At 37.8% G+C, this 19,368-nt stretch overlaps 1 protein-coding gene and 1 long non-coding RNA gene across 2 annotated transcripts in view; both read left to right on the top strand.

Annotated features, from left to right (window-relative positions):
* ADGRE2 (adhesion G protein-coupled receptor E2) overlaps window positions 1-19,368 on the top strand; it is a 188,085-nt gene that overhangs the window by 115,747 nt on the left and 52,970 nt on the right. The window lies entirely within an intron of this gene.
* On the top strand, window positions 6,010-13,847 carry LOC120864110. The gene is made up of 3 exons (XR_005721134.1): window positions 6,010-6,058; window positions 7,464-7,469; window positions 13,789-13,847. It is a non-coding gene; the product is annotated as an uncharacterized LOC120864110 (long non-coding RNA).

The following is a 19,368-nucleotide window of genomic DNA, read 5'->3' as shown; positions in this document are numbered from 1 at the left end:
CACCGATTCGATGGACGTGAGTCTGATTGAACTCTGGGAGCTGGTGATGGACAGGGAGGCCTGGCATGCTGTGATTCATGGGGTCACAAAGAGTCGGACAGGACTGAGTGACTGAACTGAACTGAACTGAACTGAACAGAAAAAATTAATGAGAAAAGAATAAACATGTGGAGATTAAACAACACGCTACTAAAAAACAAATGCATCAAGGATGAAAGAGAAGAAATAAGAAAAACCTTGAAACAAACAAACAAAAAAGTGAATACACAACTTTCCAAAATCTATTGGATGCAGTAAAGGCATTTCTAAGAGGGAAGTTCATAATGATACAGGTCTATCTCAAGAAACCAAATTTCAAATAACCTGACATACACATAAAAGAATTAGGAAAAGAAGAAACATCAAAGCCTGAATTTAGCAGAGGGAAGAAACCCCAAAAGATCCTGAATTTTCAAAGCAATCTTGAAAAAATAATAACCTTCCCAGACTTCACTATACTAAAACGCTGTGCTAATCAAAACAGCATAGTCCTGGCACAAAAACAGACACATAGATCAGTGGAACAGAATGGAAGCCCCAGAAATAAACTCACACACCTAAGGTCATTAATTTATGACCATAATTGGGCAAGAATACACAATGGAGAAAACAGTCTCTAAAACAAGTGGTGTTGGGGAAACTAAGCAGTCACATGTAAAATGATGAGATTAGAACATTTACTCACACCATATATAAATATAAACTCAAAATGGTTAAAGGCCCACATGTAAGACAGGAAACCATGAAGCTTCAAGAAGAGGATATAGGCAAAACAGTTTTTGACATAAATTGTAGTAACATTTTCTTGGACCAGTCTCCCATGGCAGCCAAATAACAGGAAAAATAAACAAAACTGACTATAACTACAATAAACAGGTATTTCTAGTACTAAATAATATATTCCTCTATTGTGTCTACTGGTCTATACATATTGTTAAGCATTCAATCAAAACTTGTGAAACACAAGCAAAGACAAGGAAAAAAAAAAACTATGAAGAGATCAATAGAACCAGACTTAAGGATAAACTAACAGGAAACTTTAAAAATAATATGTTAAAGGCTGTAGAGCAGTAGCACTCACCTAAGGGACAACTTGGCCTCGAAATGTTTGGCAACTTCTGGAGACAATTTTGGCATCACAGAAAACATCGTCATTAGTGAGCAAAATAAGGGATTCTCTTTAGCATTCTACAAGGCAGAGGAGACAGTCCCAGTCACAAAGAATTATACAGACACCCCCAAATGTCAGTAATGCTGAGCTTGAGAAACTCTGCCCTTAGTTTCTATAAATACTAAACTCAACTGTCTTCCTTTTTCCAAGATGCAGGAAATTTTCTACAGAATCATATGAGTGGTAAAGAGAAAGTAACTTTTAATAAGAAATTCATTATTCTCTTTGTTTCCCCAAGATTGAGAAACCCTGTTCTCCTGGCAAAAGTGTACATCATGTATGAACACATGAGACATTTCAAAAGACTTTGAGAGCCAGCAGTTTAAATTTTATAATACCATCCTTTTAACAAAAATCCAGTCAGAAAAAAAAATAACAAATTTGACTATTCAAATAAGTTTCTAATAATTGAAGACATCATTAATAAAGCATGAAGACATGTTAAAATATTTGAGTTAGTAAAATATCAATATGTGTAATGTATTAATAAGTGTAAAATTCAATAATAAAAAGGCTAAAAAGAGAGAGATTTATAAACAATTTAAAAAAATAAATTGCTTAAAAATACCTAGTAATCAAGGAAATTGAAATTAATACAAGGAGCTAATATTGCTATGCATTAGATTAGAAGAATCTACAGATCTGAGTAATATTCAATATCAGTTACACCAGGGTAAAATGGATAATTCTATATAGTACTAAGGTAAGTTTATATAGACACTTTACTCAGTAATTTGGTAGTAGCTTCGAAATTTTAAGATGCACAAATCCTAGGGTTCAGCAACCTGACTTTTAAAATCTACATAAAGAAACATTCCCATGATCATAAAAGATATTTACAGGAAGGTTTTTTGCATTACACTCACAAGAAAGAAATATTGAAAGCAGGCAAGCAAAAGAATGTACACCAATGTACATTAGAGTGAATCCTAATGTAAACTATGGACTTTGGTTGATCATGATGAATCAATATAGGTTCATAACTTGTAACAAATGTGCCACTCTGGTGAGTGATACTGATAATAGGAGAAGCTATACATGTCTGGAGGAAAGGGGTATATGAGAAAATCTCTGTACCTTCCTCTATTTTTCTGTGAATGAAAACTTATCTAAATAATGATGTCCAAAAACTGAGCAATTTGGCTGACACCCAAATTTTCTCTTGCCGTTTCCCATTTGGCCTTCTCAGTTGTCCTTAAAACTACAACACTATGTTGTCATTATCAACTCTTTGTTCTGAGGTCACTGGCTGGTTGGGTAAATCTTTCTGATGGTAATCAAATCCAAAAACATAAGCCCGTTTCTGGGATTTTAAATGTCTATATCAGTGGTCATTAAGTTTACTTCAGTTCAGTTCAGTTCAGTCGCTCAGTCATGTCCAACTCTTTGCGACCCCATGAACTGCCGCACACCAAGCCTCCCTGTCCATCACCAACTCCCAGAGTTTACCCAAACTCATGCCCATTGAGTCGGTGATGCCATATAACCATCTCATCCTCTGTCATCCCCTCCTCCTCCTGCCTTCAACCCTTCCCAACATCAGGGTATTTTCAAATGAGTCAGCTCTTAGCATCAGGTGGCCAAAATATTGGAGTTTCAGCTTCAACATCAGTCTTTCCAATGAACACCCAGGACTGATTTCCTTTAGGATGGACTGGTTAGATCTCCTTGCAGTTCAAGGAACTCTCAAGAGTCTTCTCAAACACCACGGTCCAAAAGCATCAATTCTTTTTTTTTTTTTTAATTTACTTATTTATTTTTAATTTTTACTTTACAATTCTGTATTGGTTTTGGCATAGATTGACATGAATCCAATTCTTTAGTGCTCGGCTTTCTTTATAGTCCAACTCTCACATCCATGCATGACTACTGGAAAAACCATAGCCTTGACTAGACGGACCTTTGTTAGCAAAGTAATGTCTCTGCTTTTCAATATGCTGTCTAGGTTGGTCATAACTTTCCTTCCAAGGAGTAAGCGTCTTTTAATTTCATGGCTGCAGTCACCATCTACAGTGATTTTGGAGCCCAAAAAAACAAAGTCAGCTGTTCCACTGTTTCCCCATCTATTTGCCATGATGTGATGGGACCGGATGCCATGATCTTATTTTTCTGAATGTTGAGCTTTAAGCCAACTTTTTCAGTCTCCTCTTTCACTTTCATCAAGAGGCTCTTTAGTTCTTCTTCACTTTCTGCCATAAGGGTGGTGTCATCCGCATAACTGAGGTTATTGATATTTCTCCCAGAAATCTTGATTCCAGCTTGTGCTTCCTCCAGCCCAGCATTTCTCATGATGTACTCTGCATATAAGTTAAATAAGCAGGGTGACAATATACAGCCTTGATGTACTCCTTTTCCTATTTGGAACCAGTCTGTTTTTGCATGTCCAGTTCTAACTGTTGCTTCCAGACCTGCATCGCAAATAATCTATATATTTAAGTAAATATATATATACATACAAATTAAAAACAATGTTTTTGGAGTTCTCTGAGGACTCTAAATTTTAGTAGTCTCAAAAAAAAAAATCCGACCTTAATGCTTGATAAGATTGGAGAGTTCTTGCAGTGTAGCATGTTTGCTAATAATTGAAGTTCCTACAGTTTGTAGAAAAGGATGCTCTATCAAATGTAGAAAATCAGAACTGTTTACAGTTCATAGTACTTTCCAATTGCTTAGATTCTTACTTTTTTAACTAAAATAATTCTCAATTTGTTTTAAATATTCAAGCATCCATTCATTTAAAAAGTCAAAATACATTGGGATATATCTCTGTGAATAAAAAAGAATAAAATACATATATCTGCAGTATAGCTTCTATAAAGACAAGAAAAGATCTTCAATATACCTAGCTGAGTTTAAAATAAAGCAACTTGAAGTACAATATGCACAGTATTATTGGGTTAATTCTTTATAAAGTGTAAAATATTCTATTTTTAAAGGTGCAAAGTAAAGAGCCTGAGTTTGGGGCAGTGATTAGAGGCATGTCAACTTTCATAATGTCCGAGATGTTTCAGCAAGAATATATTTTACTAATGTGATTAACAGGTTATGTATTCAAAAGCAGAGACATCACTTTGCTGACAAAGGTCCCATAGTCAAAGCTATGGTTTTTCTAGTAATCACATACAGATGTGAAAGTCCTCTATAAAGAAGGCTGAGTGCTGAAGAACTGATGCCTTTGAATTGTTGGGCTAGAGAAGAATATTGAGAGTACCTTGGACAGCCAGGAGATCAAACCAGTCAATCCTAAAGGAAATCAACACTGAATATTCATTAAAAGATGTGATGCTAAAGCTGAAGCTCTAATATTTTGGCCACCTGATGCAAAGAGCTGACTCATTTGAATAGACCCTGATGTTGGGTAGGGTTGAAGGCAGGAGGAGGAGGGGACGACAGAGGATAAGATGGTTATATGGCATCACCAACTCAATGGACATGAGTTTGGGTAAACTCTGGGATTTGGTGATGGACAGGGAGGCCTGGCATGCTGCGGTTCATGGGGTCGCAAAGAGTCAGACACAACTGAGCGACTGAACTGATACTGATACTGAATGCTGAAGCCCTGTATTCTACAGTTGATCATGGGCTTTTTTTTTTTTTTTTTTTTGCATATCTTGGTAATAGCTCAAGGATTTCACAGACAGATACGGGATCTTTGCCCTCCTTCACGCTGATATCATGTCCATGTACATATCAAATCTGCATCTACCTCAAATGTGTAACTCTCCTTTAAAATTAAACATTTGCTAAAAAGACAGAGTTAAATCAGAGTTCAAAATGTGTTTAGTTGCTTAATCATATCTGACTCTTTGTGACACCATGGACTGTAGCCCACCAGGCTCCTCTGTCCACGTGATTTTTCAGGCAATACTGGAGTGGGTTGCCTTGCCCTCCTCCAGGGGATCTTCCCAACCTAGGGATTGAACCCAGGTCTCCCACATTGCAGGCAGATTCTTTACTATCTGAGTCACCAGGGATGTAATAGGAAAATATATACAGCTAGGAATAAAAATCAAAGGCATGTATACTTAAAAGGAAAATTTTTATGTGAAAAATACTAGTCACAGAAGTTTGATACAAATTTTTTTTAACGTATAGATAGACAAATCCATGTAGATTAATTTTAGAAAAAGTAATGGAAAAAGCAAGAGAGTTCCAGAAAAACGTCTATTTCTGCTTTATTGACTATGCCAAAGCCTTTGACTGTGTGGATCACAATAAACTGTGGAAAATTCTGAAAGAGATGGGAATACCAGACCATCTGACCTGCCTCTTGAGAAACCTATATGCAGGTCAGGAAGCAACAGTTAGAACTGGACATGGAACAACAGACTGGTTCCAAATAGGAAAAGGAGTACGTCAAGGCTGTATATTGTCACCCTGCTTATTTAACTTCTAAGCAAAATACATCATGAGAAACGCTGGGCTAAAAGAAGCACAAGCTGCAATCAAGATTGCTGGGAGAAATATCAATAACCTCAGATATGCAAATGACACCACCCTTATGGCAGAAAGTGAAGAGGAACTCAAAAGCCTCTTGATGAAAGTGAAAGAGGAGAGTCAAAAAGTTGGCTTAAAGCTCAACATTCAGAAAACGAAGATCATGGCATCTGGTCCCATAATTTCATGGGAAATAGATGGGGAAACAGTGTCAGTCTTTATTTTGGGGAGCTCCAAAATCACTGCAGATGGTGACTGCAGCCATAAAATTAAACGACGCTTGCTCCTTGGAAGGAAAGTTATGACCAACTTAGCATATTCAAAAGCAGAGACATTACTTTGCCAACAAAGGTCCATCTAGGCAAGGTTATGTTTTTTCCAGTGGTCATGTATGGATGTGAGAGTTGGACTGTGAAGAAAGCTGATCGTGGAAGAATTCATACTTTTGAGCATCAATTGGTGCTCAAATTGGTGATCAATTGGTGCACCTGGTGTTGGAGAAGACTCTTGAGAGTCCCTTGGACTGCAAGGAGATCCAACCAGTCCATTCTGAAGGAGATCAGGCCTGGGATTTCTTTGGAAGGAATGATGCTGAAGCTGAAACTCCAATACTTTGGCCACCTCATGTGAAGAGTTGACTCATTGGAAAAGACCCTGATGCTGGGAAGGATTGGGGACAGGAGGAGAAGGGGACGACAGAGGATGAGATGGCTGGATGGCATAACTGACTCGATGGACATGAGTTTCAGTGAACTCCGGGAGTTGGTGATGGACAGGGAGGACTGGTGTGCTGCGATTCATGGGGTCGCAAAGAATCGGACATGACTGAGTGACTGAACTGAACTGAACTGAATGTATTATTATGAAGTGTAAATCATAAGTACCTTCATAAGTGAGAAAGAAAATGCAAGTCCATTTGTGACTGTGTTTTGGACAGATTAGCAGTGTAAGGGAATATTTTGTATCTTGTCATCAGCTGTGTGTAAGATAGTTTTTTGTATTTTGCTGTATCGATACATATTTAACTTGAATATCCATATTTTTGGTATGACAAAATTTTTTATTGCTATCCAAGAAAAAGAAGCATATTTATCAATAACTTTCCACTTCTCAGTTGAATGTGTTCACATCTAAGAACATATGTGTTTCATATCCACCAGGAGCAGAACTATTTCTTGGGTTCTCAGCATCCCCGAGGATCAAGCCTTAGATTCCTGGGTCATGTTTCTGGATTTCTGGAGGCCCAAGGCTGCAATTTCAATTCCCCTTAGTCTCAGGTTTCCATTTACAGGAAGTTGCAGTATGTGGTTCCCAGTGTCCTCTATTCACAAACTTCTGGTTTCCAGATCCCTGAGAATACCAGCTTCTGGCAATCAGCAGAACAGGTGTGAAATCTCAGAAAAGGTCGTTTTTATCTATCAGACAATAGGAAGCCTCTGTTCTCAACACTTCTAAACTAGGGAGATCATGGAGAAGATTGGTTCATTGCAGCATTGTAAGAAGAAAACACAAACTACTCAAATGAAAGAATGAAAAATCATCTCAGTTTTAAGGAATACTGGCCCACGGACCCAAAGACTGAATTATTTCTACCTATGTTGACATGGAACAATTTTCACGTACACTATAAAGAGAGGTCAAATTGTTGGATGATTTTTCAGTAAAATACCTCATAATTCTAAAAGTATATATTATTAATACTTGAATATTTACAGGAAATCTTATATAACTTTCAAGATTAAAATATAGATTCTATGTTTACTGGAACAAATTATAATTTTGTGATAGTAGGTGATAACTATTTAAGGAAGCCTAGATCAAGGTAGTAATCAACCATATGTCTTTTGTGTTTTGGGTATATCTTTTCCCAATATTTATTCATGTTGTTGGTATCAAAAATGATTTTTTCAATTTTGGTAAGGCAAGAATATAATTGCTGAAAAGCACTGTCTAAGGCATGACATATTCTAAAGCACAAACATATTCTGTTTGTGCTCTACCAACAAAACTTCTTGAAATTCCTTATGCATACAAAACATCTGATATATTTTCTTAAATTACAATTTCAAACTCAGTAGCAATTGAGCTTTTATCATTGTTAGGAAGCAGAATTTATTGTGGTGAAACCTCGTGGACCATCTGATAAATGTTCATCTCAAAATATTTTGAACACTGACAATTGAATTGTCTCACAAATCTTTATTCCACCACAAAATGCACACAAATACGATGGGAAAAAAAAAGAAGTACAAGTGGTGAAAGAAACACACAAAATAGACTATTTGCAGAAGGCATAGTTGTCTACCAAAGAAACTTCAGTGAGTTTACTGAAAAATATAGAGAGTTCTACGTCTATACCAGACTTCCCTGATGGCTCAGACGGTAAAGCATCTGTCTACAATGCAGGAGACTCGGGTTTGATCCTTGGGTAGGGAAGATCCCCTGGAGAAGGAAATGGCAATCCGCTCCAGTACTATTGCCTGGAAAATCCCATGGACAGAGGAGCCTGGTAGGCTACAGTCCATGGGGTCGCAAAGAGTCGGACACGACTGAGCGACTTCACTTTCACTTTCACGTCTATACCAAGATAAACATGGAAAGTCCACTGGTTTTCCTATCAAAGGAAAATCCAATTTTAATATAGGACAACTTTGAAATTTAAGAATAAAACTAGGAACAATCCTCCATTGTTGAAATGCTGTAATTTCTCAAGGAGAAAACTATAAACTGTAATTAAAAGAAATCATATGCTTACATAGAGAGCTATACTGGTGGTGTTGGGAAATCTTAGTTTTATAAGGAATCAATTACCTTCAAATTAATCTACACAACCAGTTCAATCAAAATCAAAGTCCAAAAGACATTTTATGGAACTTATTAAATTTATTAAAGTTTATAGAAAAAAATGTGAAAGGGGAAATGGCACAGTTGTAAAGAATGACATTGATTAATTGTTCATAACTGATATTTCTTACCCTCTACTTAGCCAGTGATCAAACTTGAAACAGATGTTTCTCTTTCCTACAGGCCCCTGAACTAAGTTAATCCACAAGTCTGTGTAAGCACCAAGATAAAGTGGAACATGCCTTCATTTATAACTTCTCCTGGAAAATGGCTGACCACAGTAAAATACATTTCCTGTCACAAACCAGAGATAATTTCCCCTTATTTATTCACCAGCCCCCTAAAATTAAGTTAATTTTTGCCTACTTCCTCCTTTACCCTGTAAAAGAAAAGCTTTTTTTCTGTATGATTTTGAGATGCTCACAGATTTCTGAGATCAGAGCATTCTCCCTATTGCAATAGACTTCTTGATGAAAGTCTTTTCTTATCCAACCAGATTTACAATAATTTAAAAGAAAATACACAAATTTGCCTCACAGCATCTATAAAAATGAAACTAAAGCATTTTAAGCATAATATTGGTCTGGAATTGGAAAAATGGATTCATGAAATAGAATCACAAATACATCATGTATAGAAAGTTAATGTTTGGTAGGTATGGTATTTTAAATCTATGTTATGAAAGATTATATGTGAAATCAGGAAAGTCACAATAATTTCTTTAATAAAGCACATCAAGACAGCAGGTTACTTATTCAGGAAAAAATTGATTGAACAAATTCCAGGGATACTAAAAACCTACCAAATAAACATTGGAAGATAAAAGACAGTGTTCTAGGCAAGACTAAAGCAAAACCCATATAGTAAATAATGGAAAAACTAGACCAAAATAAAAGTTTGTAATGACATAACTGCCAATTTCATCTTATTACAATTGTAATGGGGATGATATTTACCCTGTTTGCTATCAACATGAGCATGGACATGCATCATCATCAAGTGAGCCTGGTGTTCCCGGATACTCCTCTCCATAGAGGTCAGAAAATGTGCAGTGAACAGAGTGTGAAAGTCATCCTGGACCCACTGCACAGCATTCAAGTTTTGACTGGTTCATCCTCAGTATCTGTCTTTCCTGACAACATACTTACTGATTCCCATACTTGAAGGCAGCTGTGAGCTAGAAAAGCCATTAGTAGTCATATCCCAGCTTAGAAGAGTTGACTTGATTGCATCTGGTTAACAATGCCTTTGTTTGAAAATTTCACAATTTGTATGGAAACAGAAAAGACCCCAAATAGCCAAAGAAGTCTTGAGAAATAAGAATGAAGCTGGAGGAATCAACCCTCCTGACTTCAGACTATACTCCAAAGCTACAGTCATCAAGACTGTATGGTGCTGGCACAAAAAACCAGAAATATAGAATATGGAATATAACAGAAATATAACAGAAATATGGGATAAGATGGAGAGCCAAGAGATAAACCCATGCACCTACGGGTACCTTATTTTTGACACAGGAGGCAAGAATATACAATGGGGCAAAGAAAGCCTCTTCAATAAGTGGTGCTGGGAAAACCGGACAGCTGTGTGCAAAAGAATGAAATTAGAACACTTCCTAACACCAGACACAAAGATTAACTCAAAATGGATTAAACACCTAAATGTAAAACCAGAAACTATAAAACCTGTAGAGGAACACATAGGCAGAATACTCAATGACATAAATCAGAGCAAGATCATCTATGACCCACCTCCTAATGTAATGGAAATAAAAACAAAAATAAAAAAACTGGGACATAATTAAACTTAAAAGCTTTTACAAACAAGGTGAAAAGACAACCCTCAGAATGGGAGAAAAATAATAGCAAATGAAACAACTGACAAAGAATTAATTTCCAAAAGATACAAGCAGCTCATACAACTTAATATCAGAAAAACAAACAACCCAATCAAAAGGTGGGGTAAGACCTAAACAGATATTTCTCCAAAGAAGACATTTCTTTGTTAACCAAAGACTTTTTTGTTAACCAAAAATGGTTAACAAACTCATGGAAAGGTGCTCAGCATTGCTTATAATTACAGAAGAGCAAATCAAAACTACAATGTGATACCACCTCACACCAGTCAGAATGGCCATATCAAAAAGTCTACAAACAATAAATGCTGGAAAAAGTGTGGAGAAAAGGAAACCCTCTTGCATTGCTGGTGGGGGTGTAAATTGATGCAGCCACTATGGATGATGGATGGTACAGAGATTCCTTTAAAAACTAGAAATAAAACTAGCATATGACTCAGCAATTTCACTACTAGGCATATATCCTGAGGAAACCAAAACTGAAAAAAGACACATGTACCCCAGTATTCATTGAAACACTATTTACAATAGCCAGAACATGAAAGCAACCTAGATGTCCATAGACAGATGAATGGATAAAGAGGTTGTGGTACATATGTACAATGAAATACTACTCAACCATAAAAAAGAATGCATATGAGTCAGTTCTAATGAGGTGGACGAACCTAGAGCCTATTATACAGAATGAATTAAGTCAGAAAGAGAAAGATAAATATCATATGCTGGTGCATATACATGGAATCGAGAAAGATGGTACTGATGAATTTATTTTCAGGGGAGCAATGGAGAAACAGACATAGAATACAGACCTAAGGACATGGAGGGAGAGGAGGAGAAAGAGGTTGAGACCCATGGAGACAGTAACGTGGAAATTTATAATACCATATGTAAAATAGACAACCAATGGAAATTTGCCATATGACTTAAGCGACTCAAACAGGGGCTCTGTGACAATCTAGAAAGGTGGGATGGGGAGGGAGATGGTAGGGAGGCTTCAGAGGGTGGGGACATGGGTGTACCCATGGCTAATTCTTGTTGATGTATGACCAAAACCACACAAGATTCTGTAAAGCAAATATCTTTCCATTAAAAACTAAATTGGCAAAAAAACAAAATTAAGAGAAAACTAATACCTTTGTTCTTCAGGCTCCTACTATGGGTAGGAGACCAACTGAATTCAGAGGAAATACAACTGTGACTTACACAGATATTTTCATTTAAAAAAAAAAATCTGCATTTGAAAGAGGTAACCTGGTGCTAATTTCTGTGTTAAAACCCCACGTAGTGTTATTGAGCTTGTTTTTCTTCATTCTTTTATCCCAATGAAAATGTATCCTCTTGCTCTAGTCTCCAAGGATGATTCAGCATTCCCTTTACTGCTGAGAATATTCTTAGGGATTTAAAATGGTTGATACTTTTGCTTCCAACACAGCTGCCTCTCAAATTAAAGTGAATAGCTTCTCTCTTTTGTTTACTTTTCTCCAGGAATAAAACAGGTAACAAATTTTCAGGGAAAAAATATGGTAACAAAAGACACCACAATCAGAGTTTGAAGACATGATACCATTAAAAAATTTGCATTATGTTTTTTTTCCAAAAAAAAAAGACATATACACACAGCATGCACATGTATATATTCTTAACAATGTAAGTAAATACAATGAATAAAATAGAGAGTTTGCAAAAGACATGAGTATATAATTCACAGAGTACCATGAAAATACCAAAATACGTGAAAATTTCAACTACACTGGCAATCAAAGAAATCCAAATTTTTCTGAGATTAAATTGTTTATCCATTAAATTGGGGGAGTTGAAACCATGTGATAATGTATAATTTCAAGATTCCTAAGTCTCCTAATGTTTAAATGCAAGCCTTACAGAATCATATAAATGTAAAAGTTGAAAGTTTCTCTACAAATTATCTAGACTGGTTCTTTACAAATTATATACTGTCATTCTGTTGAGGGAAAGAAGAAAAAAAAAAAAAACTGTGCTCCTTCAGAGACAGTGGCTCATAAGCTTGAAGTTTTGACCTTTTCGTATCCACAGATATGTCAGGCCAGTTTATTTCTCTCACTTTGCTTCTTGTCTCCTTATAACAAAGATTTGTGATGACAGACTAATTACAGTTCAAGCAGGCATGATTTCTTGACTTTTGTCTGGTCATAGCAAGGACTCAAGACAATAGCCTAGTTACAGCTGAACTAGGCAGGATTTGTTAAGAAGACGGCAGACAGTGCATTCTCGGGGTTCTCCTCAAGGTTCTCCTCTCATCAACAGACTAGTTACACCACAAGTAGGCTAGTTATAACTCAAGTAGGCAGGCTTAATTAAGGGGGCTGCAGACAGTGTATCCTCAAGGTTCTTGTTTCATTGACACAGTAGTTAAAGTTCTAGTAGTCTAGTTATAGCTCAAGCAGGCAGCAGGCATCAGATAGTACACTCTTAAGATGTGAGTGTACAGACAGGCTCCATAGGAGATCCTTGATCCCTCTTGTCTTCCACTTTTATACTTTCTGTCTCCTCCTCCTCCAGTGTGATTGGTTCAGCTTTACTCAAAATAGTGATTGTACTCACCACCAATCAGGGAAGGGAATGCAAATAGGCATATACTCAAGGCCAACTAAAGAATGGGATGTGCTCTGGGCGTGTTTTCCTACCACAGGTTCTCACCCTGTCCTCAGCCTCCTCTTTTACAGGCTTTTTCTCTTGTTTGCTGTTTGCGTGAGTCTTCTAGCTGCCATCTTGGACTCCTTTTTCTATTCTATCTAATATATAATGAATACAACTTCCTAACATTTTTAAGTTCCTCTATCTTAGTCTTCTATTAATTTGACGACCCAGAGGGATGCTTTGGGGAGGGAGGAGGGAGGAGGGTTCAGGGTGGGGAACACATGTATACCTGTGGTGGATTCATGTTGATGTATGGCAAAATCAATACAATATTGTAAAGTAATTAATCTCCAATTTAAAATAAATAAATTTATATTTTAAAAAAATTTTAAGAGATAAATGGTGAAATAGTACGTATAAGTCACTTAAGCCAACTGACAACAAAAACTTTTATATTAAAAATGAAAAGCAAAAGAAGTATGTTAGCAAAAGTTTTAACTGAATATGGGAAGTTGATTCTATCCTATAGCACCTGGGTAATGCAGTACCATTAAATAGAAGACTTGTAGAATTTATCACAATGTAATATATGGAAAATAGATGGGGAAACAGTGTCAGACTTTATTTTGGGGGGCTTCAAAATCACTGCAGATGGTGAGTGCAGCCATGAAATTAAAAGATGCTTACTGTTTGGAAGAAAAGTTATGACCAAACTAGACAGCATATTCAAAAGCAGAGACATTACTTTGCTGACTAAGGTCCGTCTAGTCAAGGCTATGGTTTTTCCAGTAGTCATGTATGGATGTGTGAGATTTGGACTGTGAAGAAGGCTGAGCGCCAAAGAATTGATGCTTTTGAACTGTGGTGTTGGAGAAGACTCTTGAGAGTCCCTTGGACTGCAAGGAGATCCAACCAGTCCATTCTGAAGGAGATCAACCCTGGGATTTCTTTGGAAGGAATGATGCTAAAGCTGAAACTCCAGTACTTTGGCCACATCTTGCGAAGGGTTGACTCATTGGAAAAGACTTTGATGCTGGGAGGGATTGGGGGCGGGAAGAGAAGGGGACGACAGAGGATGAGGTGGCTGGATGGCATCACTGACTCAATGGACGTGAGTCTGAGTGAACTCTGGGAGTTGGTGATGGACAGGGAAGCCTGGTGTGCTGCTATTCATGGGGTCACAAAGAGACATGACTGAGCGACTGAACTGAACTGAACTGAATATATATTTATATGTATATATATTTATAGAGAGAGAGAGAATAAATATATATATTTACTTATTTAACTTATATGCAGAGTACATCATGAGAAACGCTGGGCTGGATGAAGCACAAGCTGGAATCAAGATTGCTGGGAGAAATATCAATAACATCAGATATGCAAATGACACCACCCTTATGGAAAGTGAAGAGGAACTAAAGAGCCTCTTGATGAAAGTGAAAGAGGAGAGTGAAAGAGTTGGCTTAAAGCTCAATATTCAGAAAACTAAGATCATGGCATCCAGTCCCATCACTTCATGGAAAACAGATGGGGAAACAGTGGAAACAGTGGCTGACTTTATTTTTCTGGGCTTCACCAACACAACGAAATTAGGTTTGGGTGGACTCCAGCAGTTGGTGATGGACAGGGAGGCCTGGCGTGCTGCAGTTCATGGGGTCGGTCACAAAGAGTTGGACATGACTGAGTGACTGAACTGAATTCAACTACCCAAAGTTACAAATATATAATGTCTATTGTATGGAAAATAACAAATGTTCTCCTTATGGTACTTTTGACACCTTCACTGCAGCATTATTGTATGGGCACAAAAAATAGAAAACAGAAAAATATAACTTCTTCATATTGAATAATATAGATATATGCAACAGCAGCCAAAAAGAAAAGTGTGGATTTACATGCAATGACATTAAATAACTCCCCCAAAACTATCGCTGACTAAAGGAAGTTCGAGGACAAAGTTTATAGCATAAAAAATTTCATTTTAAAACACAGAAATAGCTAAAATATGTACAAACATTTCATATATCAGACAAAAATAAGACTTTAAAAGGTGGAGAGAAGGCAGATAAGACAAAAAAAAAAAAAAGCTTGTAAATACAGAGGACAGAGACCAGGAAGGGGAAGTGGGTGCACTGGGTGAAAGGGATCAAGATGTCATGCAGAGGATATGGCACACTTGGGGCTGGTGCACGGGGATGACCCGGAGAGATGTTGTGGGGAGGGGGGTTCATGTTTGGAAATGCATGTACACCTGTGGTGGATTCATGTCAATGTATGGCAAAACCAATATAGAATTGTAAAGTAAAATAAAAAAAATAAAGAAAGAAAGAAAGAAAAAATAAATTTTAAAAAATGGAGGAGAAATTGAAAAGTCAAAAAAAAAAAAAGATGTCATGCAGATATAACGTGCAGTGAAGTGACAATAGTTAATAATGCCGTATTGCAAATTTTCTAACAAAGTAAACCTCTCTTTTTTTTTTTTTTTTAATGTTCCATTGTAAATCACTCATCTATGGACCATAATCACAGTGATGGGCTCTCTCTCTCTCTCTCCCTATTCCCCAACTTAAGCAAAAGGGAAATTTATTATCTTACATATTGGGAAGTTCTGAGGCCAAACAAGCTTCAGCACTGGGTGATTTAGCTGGTCAACAGTGTCATCAAGGTCCATTTTTTTGCTCTGCCTTTCTGACTGGACTGGCGCCACCTTCATGCTGCTGGATGGAGCCTTTCCAGCATTGCATCCAGAAGTAGAAATGTCTAGAAAGGGAGGGGCTCTAAGTTTTTTCTTAGGAAGGCGGAATCTTACTAGAAGCCCCATGAATTTTTGTCCTCATTGCAAGAATGAGTTACCAGTCCATTCTGAAACCAATGTCTGACTGGGGATGAGGCACCATAATTGTTTATGGTCAAACAGAATGTACCTTAGAAATGGTACAGGTGATGGTGGTGGTTGTGTGTAACTAGAGATCTTGGACCTTGAGGACTAAGAAAATAAATGAGGGACATCAAAGAACACCTGCTCGTGAGTTAACTTGCCTAATTTAGTTAAGCTCTGTTTTGCTACTGGGTTACCAAAAAGTAAATCTTAATTGTTCCCATCACAAGCAAAAAGATTTGTAACTATGTGTGGTGATGGATGTTAACTAGACTTATTTGGCAATACATATAAATATAAAATAATCATGTTCCACATTTGAAACTAGTATCATGTGTGTCCATTATACTATAATTTTTTAATGTCCACTAATAAATAATAAATACATCATTCTGCTCACTGGCAACCCGCTCCAGTACTCTTGCCTGGAAAATTCCACTGATGGAGGAACCTGGTAGGCTACAGTCCATGGGATTGCAAAGAATCGGACATGACTGAGCAACTTCACTGTGTTCACTGCTCACTCTGACCTAAGGGCCTCATAGGGATTAAAAGACCAGTAGTGATTATTCCCAGGGATGGGGGAGCCTGGTGGGCTGCCGTCAATGGGGTCGCACAGAGTCGGACACGACTGAGGCAACTTAGCAGCAGCAGCAGCAGCAGCAGTGGTTATTCATGTTGGGGAGATTTTCTTATACTTGGTATCACACTTTCTTATATCAAAAAATGAAAACCACCTTCAATGAGTATTTCAGTACAAATACAGGCAATTGGGCTTCCCTTGTGCTCAGCTGGTAAAGAATTGGCCTGCAATGCAGGAGACCTGGGTTAAATCCCTGGGTTGGGAAGATCCCCTGGAGAAGGGAACAACTACTCACTCTAGTATTCTGGCCTGGAGGATTCCATGGACTGTATAGTTCACAGGGTCACAAAGAGTCGGACACGACTGAGCAACTTTCACTTTCACCATGCAAATAGTTTAAAAATAGGACTGAGGTTTCTAAGAAGCTAATCATAAGAGAGATCAGGAGAAGAAAGAATCCAGGTCAGCGTTTTCCCAAGTCAGCGCCTCCAGGGTGCAAGTTAGACTTAAAACAAGAAGCCTTTTCAATACACGTAGACTGGGCTTGCTGGTCTCTACATCACAAAAAATGCATGCATAAGCTTGCTGCCAGGTGTGCAGAATTATAACACGGGGGCTAGACAAGTAAAATTGTCTGAGAACTCCCTATCCAGTCTGCGAAAATTATCTCTTCTTTCTTCCTTGATATTTGACTTGCTTTCCTACTATCTTTATAAGGGAATAGACAGTAGAAATTTTAAGAATATTAGCACATGTATAGTAAGTTTCAAAGGAGAACACTGGTGAAACTTCAGTTCAGTTCAGTCGCTCAGTCATGTCCGACTCTTTGAGACCCCATGAATCGCAGCATGCCAGGCCTCCCTGTCCATCACCAACTCCTGGAGTTCACTCAGATTCCTGTCCATCGAGTCAGTGATGCCATCCAGCCATCTCATCCTCTGCCGTCCCCTTCTCTTCCTGCCTCCAGTCCCTCCCAGCATCAGAGTCTTTTCCAATGAATCAACTCTTCGCATGAGGTGGCCAAAGTACTGGAGTTTCAGCTTTAGCATCATTCCTTCCAAAGTAATCCCAGGGCTGATCTCCTTCAGAATGGACTGGTTGGATCTCCTTGCAGTCCAAGGGACTCTCAAGAGTCTTCTCCAACACCACAGTTCAAAAGCATCAATTCTTCAGAGCTCAGCCTTCTTCACAGTCCAACTCTCACATCCATACATGACCACAGGAAAAACCATAGCCTTGACTAGACAGACCTTAGTCGGCAAAGTAATGTCTCTGCTTTTGAATATGCTGTCTAGGTAGGTCATAACTTTTCTTCCAAGGAGTAAGTGTCTTTTAATTTCATGGCTGCACTCACCATCTGCAGTAATTTTGGAGCCCCAAAAAATAAAGTCTGACACTGTTTCCCCATCTATTTCCCATGAAGTGATGGGACCAGATGCCATGATCTTCGTTTTTTGAATGTTGAGCTTTAAGCCAACTTTTTCACTCTCCTCTTTCACTTTCATCAAGAGGCTTCTTAGTTCCTCTTCACTTTCTGCCATAAGAGTGGTGTCATCTGCATACTGGGGACTTAAAGATTCCTTATTTTACCACAAGTATTAGTCCAGGTTCTCCTGAGAAACAGACATCACTAGAATATGTATAGAGAGGAAGAGAGAAAGGGATTTATTTAAGGAGTTGGCTCATGGGATTGTGGAGACCGGAAAGTTGAAAATCTGCAGGGCAGACAGGCAGGGATGACCTGATGCTGAATCTCAAATCCAAATGCAATCTGGAAGAAGAATTCCCTCTTCCTCGGTGAGGTCAGTCTTTTTACTCTGTTTTTCAACTTTTTGAAAAAGGATCACCTATATAACAGAGGATAATCTGCATTACTCAAAGTCTATGGATTTAAATGCTGTGTGTGTGCATGAGTGCTCAGTCTCTCAGTTGTGTCAGACTCTGGGACCCCGTGGACTATAGCCCTCCAGGCTTCTCTGTCCATGGGACTTCCCATGCAAGAATATTCCAGCAAGTTGCCAATTCCTTCTTGAGAGGATCTTTCCAGCCCAGGGACTGAACCCACAACTCCTGCTTGGCAGGTGGATTCTTTACCACTAAGTGACCTGGGAAGCTCTGATTTAAATGTTAATCTCATTTAAAAAAAAAAAAAAAAAAGCCTTCACAGCAACATCTAGGCCAGTGTTTGACCAAACATCTGATACTATGGCTGAGAAAAGCTGATAAAATAACTGTTTTGTTTTGTTTTGTTTTGTTTTGTTTTCACAAGAGTAGGAAACCATACTATTTGAAAATTCTAATGGGATAAGAAAAAGCAAGATTACATAGTCCATAGGCTTTATGTGGGATGGAATGATTTGAAGGAAACCAGTCCAGTATTCTTGCCTGGAGAATTCCATGGACAGAGGAGCCTAGCAGACTACAGCCCATGTGGAGGCAAAGAATCGGACAGAACTGAGAGACTAACATTTTCAACAGTAAATTGGTGAAAAAACTGTATCAGGTCACCTTAATTCTGATGAGTCTTTATTTTCTTCACTGTTTAGAATAATTCGTTTTACCTAGTAAGTCATATTGTCCTCCTTGGATGTAAATTGTTTCCTGGTTTTTATGAGAATAGCTATATTTCTTATCTTCTGATAAGTGGAACATGACATTTCTTAATGCTGGATACATTTGGGGGAAATCCTGTAAAGACTCACAAATTATAAGAGGTTTTCATAGGGTTCACTTGGTCATATGGATATGATGAAAGACTCTACCAAGTGGTATACACATTGCCTCTAAGAATAAATTCTATTTATTTGCACCCATAGTTATTTTTTTTCTTTTTTTTTTTTTTTTTTTACTTTTTATTTTGTATTGCAGTAAAGCCAATTAACATTGTTGTGATAGTTTCAGGTGAACAGGGACTCAGGGACTTCAGGGACTCAGCCATACAG

This window comes from Oryx dammah, unplaced genomic scaffold (assembly GCF_014754425.2).
Source record: "Oryx dammah isolate SB20612 unplaced genomic scaffold, SCBI_Odam_1.1 HiC_scaffold_5, whole genome shotgun sequence".
Taxonomy (NCBI): Eukaryota; Metazoa; Chordata; class Mammalia; order Artiodactyla; family Bovidae; genus Oryx; species Oryx dammah.
The sequence above is the reverse complement of the archived record's forward strand: the minus strand, read 5'-3'. Positions and strand labels throughout refer to the sequence as shown.